The following is a 14,448-nucleotide window of genomic DNA, read 5'->3' as shown; positions in this document are numbered from 1 at the left end:
TTGATTTTCTGGAAAATGGGAACTCTGCTCTTCTTCAACCACTACACCTACTGGGGCCAGTAAAAAACAAACAAACACTTTTGCTATTAAAATCCGCTGACATCTGGGGATGTTCTGATTTCTGGTGTCCCCAAAAAATATCAGCACGAGGAGAATTTTTTTAAAAAGGTAACTGCAAATTCTCTGAGGGGAATGTTGGGCTTTACTGAATAGAAATTGTCTTCTAGTAATTCTAGATTTTTGAAAATCTAGATTTCAATCCTTATGCTAGGTAAATTTGGTGAAATGTCCATCTCCATCCCCAACCTTATATTCTTTTTTCCTCAGCCTCTTGGCTCTCCCTTTCTTACTACCTTGTTAATGCAGTAGAGTGGTAAGAAAAAGATATATTACTTTACTAAGGGGCTGAATTAATCAAGGGAAGATGAGTTTTAGAGGAAGCTAGAGATATTTAGATTAAAATGGGTAAAGCAGGAGAGGAATAACACTGATTTAAATTTTTTACAAAATTGCTTTTGCTAAGTCTTAAAGATAGTTTCTTCTTACTTAAGCTCATATTTGAAATATACTTTATAATAATTACTTAAGAAATAGTTATAGTGTAAGTTCCAGTGTAGCAATTTTTACCTTTAAGTTTTTTGCAACAGGGTATAACCTTTACTACCTTTGTGCCTTTTTAAAAATAATCTTTATAGTTTTGTTTTTTAATCTTTATACTTTTGTTTTGTTCTAGTCATACATGAACACAGAAGCTTTGAGTATTTCTAGGACTCGCTGAAGGCTGATAAAGTCCCAGTCAGCTATAAATATCACTGTCCAGGAAATGAACTCTTCATACTAAAATGTGAAGCATCTCAGTTATTCTTCAGTCAACTAAAATATATTGAAGGAAAGTGCATGGGTTTTTGTTTGAGGTTATATACACATATATTTTGAGTACCAAATAGTATTGTTTGATGTTACATAAACAAACAACAATAATGGCTTAACTTTATTTGAAAGAATTTTATAAGGATTGCTTATAAAATCTAGCTTTTGTACACATTTGATAGAAACTCTTTTTAAGTGTAAGTTCCTGTGTAGGAATTCTTTTTCTAAGTAGGGCACACACAAAAATTCTTATAATAAAAAAGTGAAGACTTTTCTGAGAAATTGTATTTTATCTTCAGTTTTCATTATCCTTCACTCAAATATATACATTGGTGAATGCACGTACCAATGCATGACAGAAGAAAAGAGTTTTCCAAGAGATATATTATATATATATATATATATATATATATATATATATATATATATATGTATGTATGTATGTATGTATGTATGTATGTATGTATGTATGTATGTATGTATATGTATATGTATATATATATAATATATCTATGTTCTGCTTCTTTAAATTGGGTAATAGTGCCTTCTAAAATGATATTCATAAATTAAAACATTCCAGTCCAATTGCCAACTTTATTTTTTAATTACACATATTCTGGCTTTCAAGATGGCTGAAAATGGATAATAACAAAAGAGTCAATAGTATATTCTGAAAGTAATAAGGAAAGACACATTCTTTTAAACCAGTTGCATAAAATGAAGTTATGTTACAGTCAGTGAAGAGATGTAAGAACATGAGGTATGAAAGTGTCTGAGCAAAGAAAATTGCAAGATTGAGCTATTTTCCTACACCCCACACACCCCATTTGCAGAACAGCCAATTTCTTTATGAGAATTGAAGCAGTTGAATGTATTGGATATTCCCCATTGATGAAAACATGCATGCTTTTTAAAATTAATTGAACGAAATCTGCAGAAGTAGCAGGTTCTACCCTCTTCACGGACATTGGAAGGATTTTACTCATCCTTAGAAATCTGCCGACTGCTAATCTCAGTGGAAAAATGCAAGGCGCAGCTACACTTCCAGTTTTAGCTCTCAAATAACACTGTCTTGTGGTTCATCATCCAAATACCAATATTCCTCTGTTTCTGTGAAATAAAAATAGTCCAGAAGTCTATAATTGCAAATAACAGTACTGAGATTAAACAAGCCAAGCAGAGACCATTATCAAGATATGCCTGGTCATTGTGTAATTATTGCCTTTGGTGAGGAATGGAATGTAAATGAATCCAAGGCACTATCCAAAGTAGGGTGGGGTTGTTATATACTACAGCTATATATTTTAGTATTTAGAGGTTTATATTATTTATTTTCTGCTAATGAATACACTGAAGAAAATAGTTTTTCTCTTTAGAAAGGCATTATAACCTAATATCTTATGAGGGGGAAAAATATTCCCCTGTCTATTTTCCTTTCCCAGAGGGAATCCACAATTTTTGCAGATTCAGCAAAATGAGGATAACTATCATAAGTGTTATCTTTTTATTGTTATCTTTTTATTTTAGTTTCAAATGAAAATAAACTGTTGATTGTGACTGATACCAATTCAAGTAGTAGCTCACATCTTTACTGATGGCTTCAAAATAAAATGAACAACACGTGTAGAAAGAAGTATGAGCTAAAATTGACTATAGTAAGAATACTCAAGAATGCAACAGTAGTCAAGAATGTAGGAATATTAAACTCTGTTTAGCATGGGGAACAGCCGTGAGCAGCAACAATTTATTTTGTAAAGGGGAAAATGTACATTTTATTCTAATACTATATGAAAAAAACCTATACCTAGTACATTTTATATTTATGAAGAAGACTAATAAAACTTTGATTAGTGGGGAAAGTGTGTTATTAGTCTCCATCCCCAAAGGGCTGTATGATAGCTGGGAAATTGAAAAAAAATACCTTGGAAGAAAGTAGCATTTCAGTATTTCCATCAAGAAAATTATGTGTGTATCCATATAGTCTACAAGCATTGAACTTGGATTTCAATAGACTTTTTATTTAGCAGGATAAACAAACTTCGCTTACCACTTCATGATAATTCACTGTATATAGGGTTAACTTCACACTTGGTAGGTTGTCAAGTTAATAGACATTTTGCAATGTTTGCTAATACTGTCCTACTTTTTGTGGCTGTTTTAAAATAAATTATTTTGGCAACTTCTTCAGATGTTTGGCACCATTGTACTGTGTACAATGGCCCAAGTATAAATGCGAGTCCGTATGCACACACACAAATACACACACACACACACAGAGTGTATGTATGTGTATCAATATTTACATATATCTTACACATTACATATATATATATATATATATATATATATATATATATATATATATATATATATATATATATATATATATTAATTACATTACAAAGTTACATATGATCTAAGCACAAATAGTTTGCAGGTGGGGACCACTAATTTATCACCATATTTAGTTTGAGAACATCCATTAAAATCAATGGACTTTTCATTTTCAGATTTTGCTCTCAGTTAAATTATTTTGTGTTTATGAGCAAAACTAAAAAGATTTGCAGATCAGAATTCAGGGTAGTATTTTATCTTTCCCATCTCTACTTAAAGGCATTGGTAAGTTGTGAGTGACTTTAACTCAGCTGCTTTTTATATTGGAAATTGTGAGAAGACAGCTTCCAGCCAGGCATTAAAACAATTCAGTACTCTTTCTACAAGTGTCCATATAGAGGTGTATGTATGCACATACACAAATATTTCTCTATTGGTGTATTTATCAGAAGAACCTTTCTATATCCAATATTGTGATTTCCTGTTAAATAAATTATTCTGTGGGCAGACTGTCTGGCACCACCATGACTCAATCGTGTTATAGGAGAATTTAGAAACACAATAGAACAATAATTTTATAAGGGTATGCATTATCTGATTTACTGCATTGCTGTATTATATGACCATAATTAGATTCAGGAGATGGAATATATAGGAATGTAGAAAATCTTCTAGGGAAGGTAAGGAAGTTGCTAGATTGTTCTCTTAAGTAATTTATATCTTTTGCCTAATCTGTTACCTTTTGGGATTAGTTTTTTTCATGTCTCAAGTGCATTATTTTCTTATATTTTATGGTGATGATTTCATTGTTTAAAGTTTCAATATTTTACAATATTTTCTGCTTTCTTTATAACATCAAACAATTATTGACCTAAAACTACAAAGTAGTAGTTTTGATTTAACATCAATTATTGACCTAAAACTACTAGTTTGTAGTTTTGGGTCAATAATTGATGTTAAATCAAAACTACAAAGTAGTAGTTTTAGTACTACTTTTTTTTTGTTTAGAAACCCCTGAAATATCTTTAAAAACCATCATATTTCCATAGAGAAAAAGGAAAGAAAGGAACTGAGTCTATAGTTGTGAGGCTAAGTTTCTTAAAGCCTCAGAAATTGAAGGTCAGGATCTCGGAGTGAGATCCTGCTTAGAAAAGCATAAAGAGCAAACTGGATTGTAGGGAATAATATAGATAGACAGATCCTGAAAAGTTTGTGAGTGGAGGTTCTAACACAAGCACATGCAGCTTAAACTTTATATTTGGATCAAACAGGATGCTACTAAAGAGCCTTGTGCTGTAATGTGACATGAAAACAATATGGAAGAACCAGAGTCCATTACAATGAAATAGATTGTGTTTTGTAAACAGTGATATCGCTCTAGGACTGTGATGGCGAACCTATGGCACAGGTGCCAGAGATGTGGGCATGTGCCAGCCCACAGCTGCTCTGGTTTCCGGCACACACTTGCACGCCGGCCAGCTGATCTTCGTGGACACCAGTGCACTGGAAAACCGCCTGAAAACGGAGGAGAGTTCATTAGTGCAGGAGTTGGAGAAAAGCAGAAAATCCCATTTTCTGGTGTTATAGTAACACTGCTTGACAAATGATTGAAATCAGATTGATGACATATTTATGACAAGAGTCTAACCTTACTGTTGATTATTTTGTTCAATGAATTGTTTTCAAATTCTGAATGAAGAGAAGATCAGAAATAGTGATTTAACTCTTGAACTTAAAACAGAACAGTAATACTTTATCTGTAAGACGAACAATGTGTGGAGTACAAAACTGAATCCGAAATGTATTCAATTGTTGCCTTGTATATGAAGTTATAGATTTGGTTCAAGGTGAGAAAGCTTCTGCAAAATATATCATCTATTGCATTCTTTTTCCATTAGTTTTATCTATCATGAATTATGCATAATTACTATTCTTCTCCACAACGCTAAGATCTCAATTTACTGTCAGATAGAAAGGAAGCACCTCTTCTTCCATTCGTTTTACTGAAGCTTATTTAACAGACAAGAGTTTTTGCAGTATTGCCTCTGGACTCTTCCATCTGTTTTGGCTTCTGGTCTGTTTGGCATAAAAGTTGCAGAACAGGCAGGTATAAAGGTGAAAATTGACACAGTTCACAGTCCTGTCTCTACCATCACCACCCTGGTATGGAGGGTTTTTAAAAAAAATGATCTGAGAATTATTAAGCTGGAATTTATATAAACTAGTTGCAATTATGGCTATGTCCTTACATCCAATCTCTGTAGATCTCAAACTGAAAGTCACCCAATGCCGAAATGTTTTAGAGAATGTTTAAGCTGCTTTCTTAAGATTTGCTGTATCAGTGGTTAAGAAATTACATATTCATTTCCATTACTTCTTTCTGTTGCCTAAAGTCTTGTTCTCATGATTCTGTTTATATGTTGAAGTATACACAACTTTTGGTTGTTTTGAATAATATCTTAAAATTGAATATATAGAATTATGCAATGGGGCTTGACAAATGATCATTTCAGAGCAATTTTCAGTCTAGCCTCAGCCTTTTTGTTCCTTGCTGTTACTTCCATAATTTAAAATTGTATCTGTTTTCAAATTAATTTTACACACACACACACACACACACACACACACACACACACACACACACACACCTGATTGTTTTCTGTCCCTCAAAACTGTTCATTTGCCACAAAAATTTTCGGGGTGACTGTCGGGGTAGCCCAACAACGAATAATGATAAATAATGATAAAACAACATTTATTTTAAGGACAGGTAGTTCAATTAACATATCAGAAGAAAACACTGAATTGTTAGTAATTTGATTATTGTTATATCTAAGGAAGAAAGCAAAGTGTGGGTAAATGTGGCTAAATGAGCCAATTGTACTTTATTTCTAAGGCTACATTAACAGAACCTTGCAGGTCTGCAGGTACAAAGTATCTACCATCACTTTTAACCATCTGAACATTTAGTGGGTTCTTTCTAAGTTTCTTCTCTGATGGTTAATTCATTGGCAACTACTATCTGTCTTGTCTGACTGTTTTGTAGGCAACATCTCTTCCCTTGTCTCCCAAGGTCATCCACATAGTCCATGATTTTTTCATTGCAAACTTTCCAATCATAGTCTTAATCACTACATCATAGTTTCACTCTACATTTTGTTCCCGAATAACAACATTTGCCACTGCTGTTGTTTTTGGTTACCACTCAAGCTATTGGGTTGGTATCATGAAAGAAGAACATGCTGAGTAAAAATTTGTTCTTCTTTTTTGATCCACCCACTATTTTTAACACTGTGGGCCATAGGGAATTGCTTATTGCATTTAGGTTTTCTATTTGCATGATTCCAAAAGACTGAATGTGGTTTTTCAGTTTTAAAAAAGTTACTTGTCCTCAGTGTAACATGACCTACCTACTTTATATGTCCCAATATAGCATTCTTTCATGCTAATTTTCATCATAGAACTGACTTTCAAGAAAACATTTTTGAGTAAATGCTTTATGACCAGAAGGAAGATCATTTGTAATAAGCTCTGATAAGAAATACACTATATTGCCAAAAGTATTCGCTCACCTGCCTTTACTCGCATATGAATTTACTGTACATGACATCCCATTCCTAATCCATAGGGTTCAATATGACGTCGGGCCACCCTTTGCAGCTATAACAGGTTCAACTCCTCTGGGAAGGCTGTCCACAAGGTTTAGGAATGTGTTCATGGGAAGTTTGACCATTCATCCAGAAGCGCATTTGCAAGGTCACACACTGATGTTGGACAAGAAAGCCTGGCTCTCAATCTATGCTCTTAATTCATCCCAAAGGTGTTCTATCGGGTTGAGGTCAGGACTCTGTGCAGACCAGTCAAGTTCATCCACACCAGACTCTGTCATCCATGTCTTTATGGACCTTGCTTTGTGCACTGGTGCACAGTCATATTGGAAGAGGAAGGGGCCAGCTCCAAGCTGCTCCCACAAAGTTGGGAGCATGGAATTGTCCAAAATGTCTTGGTATGCTGAAGCATTCAGAGTTCCTTTCACTGGAACTAAGGGGCCAAGCCCAGCTCCTGAAAAACAATCCCACACCATAATCCAGACGAGTCAGACAAGTACCATTCTCCTGGCAACCGCCAAACCCAGACTCGTCCATCAGATTGCCAGATGGAGAAGCATGATTTGTCATTCCAGAGAATGTGTCTCCACTGCTCTAGAGTCCAGTGGCGGCGTGCTTTGCACCACTGCATCCGACGCTTTGCATTGCACTTGGTGATGTATGGCTTGGATGCAGCTGCTCGGCCATGGAAACCCATTCCAAAAAGCTCTCTGCGCACTGTTCTTGAGCTAATCTGAAGGCCACATGACGTTTGGAGATCTGTAGCGATTGAAAGTTGGCGACCTCTTCACACTGTGCACCTCAGCATCCGCTGACCCCGCTCCATCAGTTTACGTGGCCTATGATTTCGTGACTGAGTTGCTGTCGTTCCGAAGCACTTCCACGTTCTTATAATACAGCTGACAGTTGACTGGAATATTTAGGAGCGACAAAATTTCACGACTGGATTTGTTGCATAGGTGGCATCCTATCACAGTTCCACGCTGGAATTCACTGAGCTCCTGAGAGCAACCCATTCTTTCACAAATGTTTGTAAAAACAGTCTGCATGCCTAGGTACTTGATTTTATACACCTGTGGCCATGGAAGTGATTGGAACACCTGATTCTGATTATTTGGATAGATGAGCGAATACTTTTGGTAATATAGTGTACTTCTCATGGGAAGTCAGTGGGGAGACAGGACAGAAAAAGAACATAGAAATTGTGTGTATACTGTATATCGGTATATGAGAGAGACTTGTTTATATCTCAAATGTTAATGTACAGTTATTTTTCATCCACTAATGCTGCACATGAAAACCTTAATTTCTTTTCATTTTTATACAATAATAGCCTTTTTAGGAGCCTTTTTTAAAATAAAGTTAGTAAAAATAACCTCAATAAAACTGAGAAGAATAGGGTTATGCGGGAATTGGAAATTATAAATGGATAGTTCCTTTATTAATTTTACTGCAATTTTTAACATTACTTGTTATATAGGTTTGTAATTGATGCTGCCATTGGTAATATAATGTAACATAGTGATATGATAATAAGTATCGCATTTATAACATATTGCTGCTTACTCAGGAGATTTGACAAAAATATATTCCAAAATCGCAAGTGTTATGCATCTCTTATTTCAGTATGAATAGCAATTTTTCATACTATAATGAACTGAGCAAAAATGCAAAGCCATTCAAATGACCTTTAGGAAATGTAGTTCAAAATAATAGATTGAATTTATAGGACACAGCTTGTTTTTAGTCAGATCATCATTCTGACAGCAACTTTCCACAGTATCAGAAAGGAGTGATTCCATGCCTACCAAGAAGAGATGGAATAATTGTATCTGGGATATTTGTTTATAGACAGTTAAAACACATGATTTATCATTTAACAAGATTTATAATTAGACTTTAAGCAATAAATTGTCAAATGTTTTTGTACAAAAATTTGATTTAAATTACTATACTTGCTTATTAGATCTAGATGTTTATGTTCTTGAAATTCTTTTGAATTAAAACCATAGGTTGCTAATTGTTTTAATACTATAACACCAAAAATCCTTTACTTTTTCAGTGTATAACCATGCTGTTTAATTTATTTCACTCTTTGTTAAAACTCTTCCTTCACCATTTTAAGCCATATCTGATACATAACTATTGTTCAATTTTTCAACACTAATGTTGAAGTAAACAGAATATTGTTAGTCTGAATTTTGTAAATGGATACACTATAGCCGTGATGGCGAACCTATGGCACGCGTGCCACAGGTGGCACACAGAGCCAACTGTTCTTCTAGGTCATTTCCCCAATGGAGTTTAACCAGCTCAGTAAGGGTACAAAAAGGGGTGCGGCAGGGTTGCATCCTGTCCCCCTCCCTCTTCAACTTCTATATTAATCCCCTGATTGATCTTTTACAGAACCCTGATTTCCATCCTCCTAACCTAGCACAACGCAAAGTGCCAATTCTCTTATATGCTGATGACGCCGCTATCATTTCACAAACCCCCATAGGACTGAAGAGAGCAATTAGGGCAACACTTGGCTATTGCAGGCAAAACAATCTGGTCCTTAACTTCGATAGATCAAAAATTTTAGTTTTTGCTAAAAGACCAAGCCAATACTCCTGGCAAATAGAAGGATATAGTTTGGAACAGGTTAGAACATTTAGATACCTTGGGGTGGTTTTCCACTCGCAAGGGACATGGAAGGCACACGGGATCACACATTGCAAGTAGCCATTAGGTCCTCAAATGCAATCAAACATTTCTTTTATACAGGTGGAGGTCAGTTAGTACCTGCTGCCTTAAAACTTTTTGAGGCCAAAACATTGGCACACATTCTTTACGGGGCACAAACAGGACTCCTTGCAAAGAGAGACTTGTTAGAAACCATTCAAACAAAATTCCTGCGAGCCATCTTAGCCGCACCCAATGGAACTCCAAATGCCCAGTTAAGAATTGAGACAGGCATGCCTCAAATTCAAGTAAGAGCCTGGAAGATGATGGTCATTTATTGGCTTAAAATGCATTTCTTTCCAGAGGGGCTGTCCCCACTAGTATTGACTGACAATTTTCCTTCCCCCTGGAAACAAGCAATTGATCACAAGCTGGGCTCTTATGGGCTTTCACCATTATTCTTAATGTCCCTGGGCTTTGAGCAAGCAAAGCAAGTAGTAATCAATAGAATGAGGGACATGGAGTTCCAAGAAGAACTAATAGGTTGCCTTTCCACAGTAGGGACAGAATCAAACAGAGTGTGTGGGAATCAGCAAGATATCTGAGTGACTGATCTCTCCAAAACAAAGAATAGCTTTCTTCAGAGCCAGATTTAACATTCTTCCTTCAGCACTCCTCCAGGGCAGGTATAAGAGAACTCCAATAGCTGAACGTGTTTGTATATGTGATAAAGGAGAAGTGGAAGATAATTCACATGTACTATTACACTGCGAGCTATACAGAGCTTGTAGGTCTGCATATATTCTCCCCTTATTAGAAAGATTGCCAGAGAGGGCAGACAATTTTCATCTAGGCTTTCTCCTCCAGGACACTAACCCGGTTACCACGTATGCAGTGGCAAAGTTCTGTGTTGCTGCAATGTCCATAAGAAAAAAATTGGCTACAGTATAGTACCATCTTGTACCAATTATCTGGACAAACCTTTAACAATCTTTGGACCACTTTTAATGTAAATACTTTTAATTATATTTTAATGTTAGTATTTTTAATATAGTGGAAAAACAAATGTATATTGCTGGTCTTTGACCGTAATAAAGATCTTACTTACTTCTAGGTCATTTGTTACAACACGCAAGGCATTGCCCTGTCACCTGCAGCGTGCATGCGCACGCTGGCCAGCTGACATTGGCATTCTTTTAAGGCCATTTTTTGCCCTCCGTAGGTTTCAGTTTGTCCATAGGACTGTTTTTCCAGCTCCCAAAAGCTTCAGGGAAGCTCCTGAAGCCTCCGGAGAGCCACCAGGGGTTAGGGTTATAGGGTTAGCCTCTGGAGCCTGGGGAGGGCGAAAAAAGTGTGCCAAAAGCGGGGTAGGGGTATGCGGTGGTGTTGCGCACATAGCATTATGGGTGTGGCATGCTCGCGCATGACCTCCCTGCACTCCCTCCACTTTTGGCATATGATCCAAAAAAGGTAGCCATCACTGCACTATAGTATCTACTTTAGTATGTTGCCTAACTAGTATAAATTTGGAGTTGCTATCCAAAATTACACATTAAGCTGCTAGTAAATTTCCTTGAAAATACATTATAGAAAGCAATAATACGAATTCCTTTCTAGCAGCATGAAATTCATACTTATGCTAAATGGGATTTGCAAATGCAAGAATGCATATAATTTGGACTACTTCCATCTAATCTTTGTAGCCGGAAGAGTGAGCTTCCACAGTAGGGGCATACCGTGTTTCCCCGAAAATACGTTCTGTCCTGAAACTAAAGCCTTGCCACATATTTCAGGTAGGCAAAAATATTAGCCCCCCCCCCAAATAAGTCCCCTGGACATTTCCCCCCCCCTCCGGCCAGGCAGAGCATTGCTTGCTGACCTAGCGATATCCCGCTAGGTATCCAGAACGGCATCCATCCTCCGTTGTGGCTTCCAAAGCATAGCGGTAGGATACCGTTCTGGGTGTATGCTCAATGGTTGTACGCTCTGAAGCCCACAACCATAGAGTGTACTCCCAGAGCAGCATCCATCCTCCGTGCTTTGAAAGCCGCAAAAAAAAAAACCCAAGCGGCGGGCGGTGCCAGCAGTGGAGATGCCCTGGCTCTGCAGGTACTGTAGAATTAGCCAAGGACATTGTGAGCCTGTGAGTCGTGCGAGCGGAGAGCGGAAAAGCCACTCACACAACCTCCCTCTCCAGCCATGCAGAGCCCCATTCACTCACCTAGGGGCATTCTGAAGGCGCCAAACTGCAGGAGGCAAAGGGCGGCAAACTGGCACTCGTGTTGCTTGGTGCCTCCCGGGTACCGCTAGATCCATCAGCGGCGCTGTGCCCGGGTGGAAAGGGGGGTTGCCGGGTGGCTGCTCGCGAGTGTGATCACCTCATGGCTGCTCTGTTGCTGCTGTGACAGCGCAACACAGCCATTCAACCCTGACGCTGTGCCCGGCTCTTCAGGAACCCAGTCGCAAGGGAGCAGCTGCCCGGCAACCCAAAAACAATAGCCCTCCCCTTTAATAAGCCCAAGGCCATATTTCATGGGTCAAAAAAATATAAGATCCTGTAGTATTTTTGGCGAAACATGATAGCGTTTTGTGAACCAATTAAAAGAAAGCATCTCATAAATGATCTGCATTTCTATCCTCTTAGAAAATGTAATTTAACATTGATCAGTACTTAAGACTTGTGAGGCCAAAATCTTTATAGCAACAGCAATAGCAATAGCAGTTAGACTTATATACCGCTTCATAGGGCTTTCAGCCCTCTCTAAGCGGTTTACAGAGTCAGCATATCGCCCCCACAGTCTGGGTCCTCATTTCACCCACCTCGGAAGGATGGAAGGCTGAGTCAACCTTGAGCCGGTGAGATTAGAACCGCAGAACTGCAGATAACAGTCAGCTGAAATAGCCTGCAGTACTGCACCCTAACCACTGTGCCACCACTGCGTCACCTCGGCTCTTATGATAACAGTCTGGCTAATTGGGTCCCAAAAGAAAATCTACTGGGTGTGGCAGAGACTGAAAAGTGAGAATTGCATGTGATTGATCTAATTTGAGAAACGTGAGGCATTCAGAATTTCTTACCATTTATATTACTAAATTATTTTGCAGACAATACCGACGCAGCTTTTCATTACACTTCTCAGAATAAAGTATTTTTGAATGCAAACGTATACATTTATAGACTATGCTCTGTGTATGTTAATGTATGTATGATAATAAGTATGGAATGCATCTAGGTTGTTAACAGGTTTCTGATGTTCTGTGCAGTTATGCAATAAAATTATGAATGCTATTCTTGGAGCAGTCTTAGAGTTGGTCCTGCAATCCTGAGAGGAAATACTTTGTTTAGCAGTTGGAAATCCCAGAGAAGGATGCCCAGTGATTCTAAGTCTGTGCACAGTGCATCCAGATGCCATAATCTTCTAAGACAGTGTTTCTCAACCTTGGCAACTTGAAGATGTCTGGACCTCAACTCCCAGAATTCCCCAGCCAGCATTCGCTGGCTGGGGAATTCTGGGAGTTGAAGTCCGGACATCTTCAAGTTGCCAAGGTTGAGAAACACTGTTCTAAGAGACAAATTGAAATTTCTTTCTTGGAACATATATTTTTGTTTTATCATGCCCATGTGATACTCTCTTCTTCTCTAGGTGGAAAGTTTAATATACTCCAGCAAAAAATTCAGAAGTATCTCTTGTCCTGCTTTGCAGCATTTCAAAGCCTATATCATTTACTTAAAATAATCTTATTTATTTCTAAATTTTCTTATTTATTTATGTGTTTGCTGACTGGAATAATGTTGGCTTCACATGCAACATTTCCAGAAACATCTAAATTAAGGATTATATCAAGTATAAGGTTTTATTTATTTTTTTAAACTTGAAAATGTGTGATCTTTTAACCTTGAGATGCTGCATTTGTGACTCATGTGCTGGAGTGAGTCAAATATAAATCAGTCATTCCACTGCAAAAATATATCAGGCTAAAAAGCAAGAAATCCACTATGAGCAATAATTTGGTTCATCTCTGAACCTGGATTTTTTTCTACCTAGACTTGCTGAGCAAATCTTAGTGGTCTTATTTGCTTAGCATATTAAACCAAATATAAATAAGCAACATTTCAACTTACTAAAAAATTTGTGTTAACCTGCTGTATGAAGCTGTGCTACCAATCAATCTAAATTTAGTAGGCACAATAACATCTAAAAGTTGTTTCATTTTAATAGTAAGTAACTGTCGGACTAAAGGGATTGGTTGAAAGCCAGCTGAATTTATTTCAACTAAGGCTACTTCTTTGTGTGCTTGAAATTAGATTTTTTATGTTGATTTTGTTCTGCCATCAGTAATAAATATAATTCTGAAATTACATTGATTTATTTTTATCATAAATTATTTGTAGGTAAAGCTAATAAATATAAATCCAAGTTAATTTCATTTTTTTAAACTGATGTATAAAAGAGTTACCATACAAATATTTAGAAGTTGGTCATATCATGTGTGTCGTCCTCAACTGACAGCCAACAACAGCCAAGCCACGCCTGATTGGCTAAGGCGTGGCTGGCTGAGCGTGGGCTGTCAGAAGCGCGCCTATTGGCTTCCCTGCCTGACAGCTCCGTATAAATAGCTCTCAAGGAGGGCGGGGTCCCGATCTACTGCTAGCCTGTTCTACTGTTCAGTTCTGTTCTAATAAAAGCTGTTGACTTTACCTCAGGAGCCTCCTGCCTCGTTCTTCCTCGGTCCACTTCACTGGTGACGAAGGTGGGATCCACAGGCCCTGACTTAACAGCCCTTGAACATAAAACATAGAATTAGTTTCTCTTCTCTCGTGTTGCTGAGAAGATTTTCATGCTCGAACCATGGCTGCGATGGCCCCGTTCGCTCCTTTTGGAACTGCCGGCGAGTCATGGGCAAGGTTCCTGGAGCGGTTCGAGTGCTTTTTAATAGCTAATAACCGGCAGGGATATTTGCAGGCGTGCAA

General features: G+C 37.5%; 1 protein-coding gene across 12 annotated transcripts in view; it reads left to right on the top strand.

The window, feature by feature from the left end:
- The window catches only part of ABLIM1 (actin binding LIM protein 1), a 203,895-nt gene that overhangs the window by 108,340 nt on the left and 81,107 nt on the right, over positions 1 to 14,448 (top strand). The window lies entirely within an intron of this gene.

The sequence above is a fragment of the Thamnophis sirtalis genome, unplaced genomic scaffold (assembly GCF_051295495.1).
Source record: "Thamnophis sirtalis isolate CommonGarterSnake01/CBP01778 unplaced genomic scaffold, rThaSir2_p1.2 scaffold_11, whole genome shotgun sequence".
Taxonomy (NCBI): Eukaryota; Metazoa; Chordata; class Lepidosauria; order Squamata; family Natricidae; genus Thamnophis; species Thamnophis sirtalis.
Note: the sequence above shows the minus strand (reverse complement) of the source record. Positions and strands in the feature narration are given on the sequence as shown.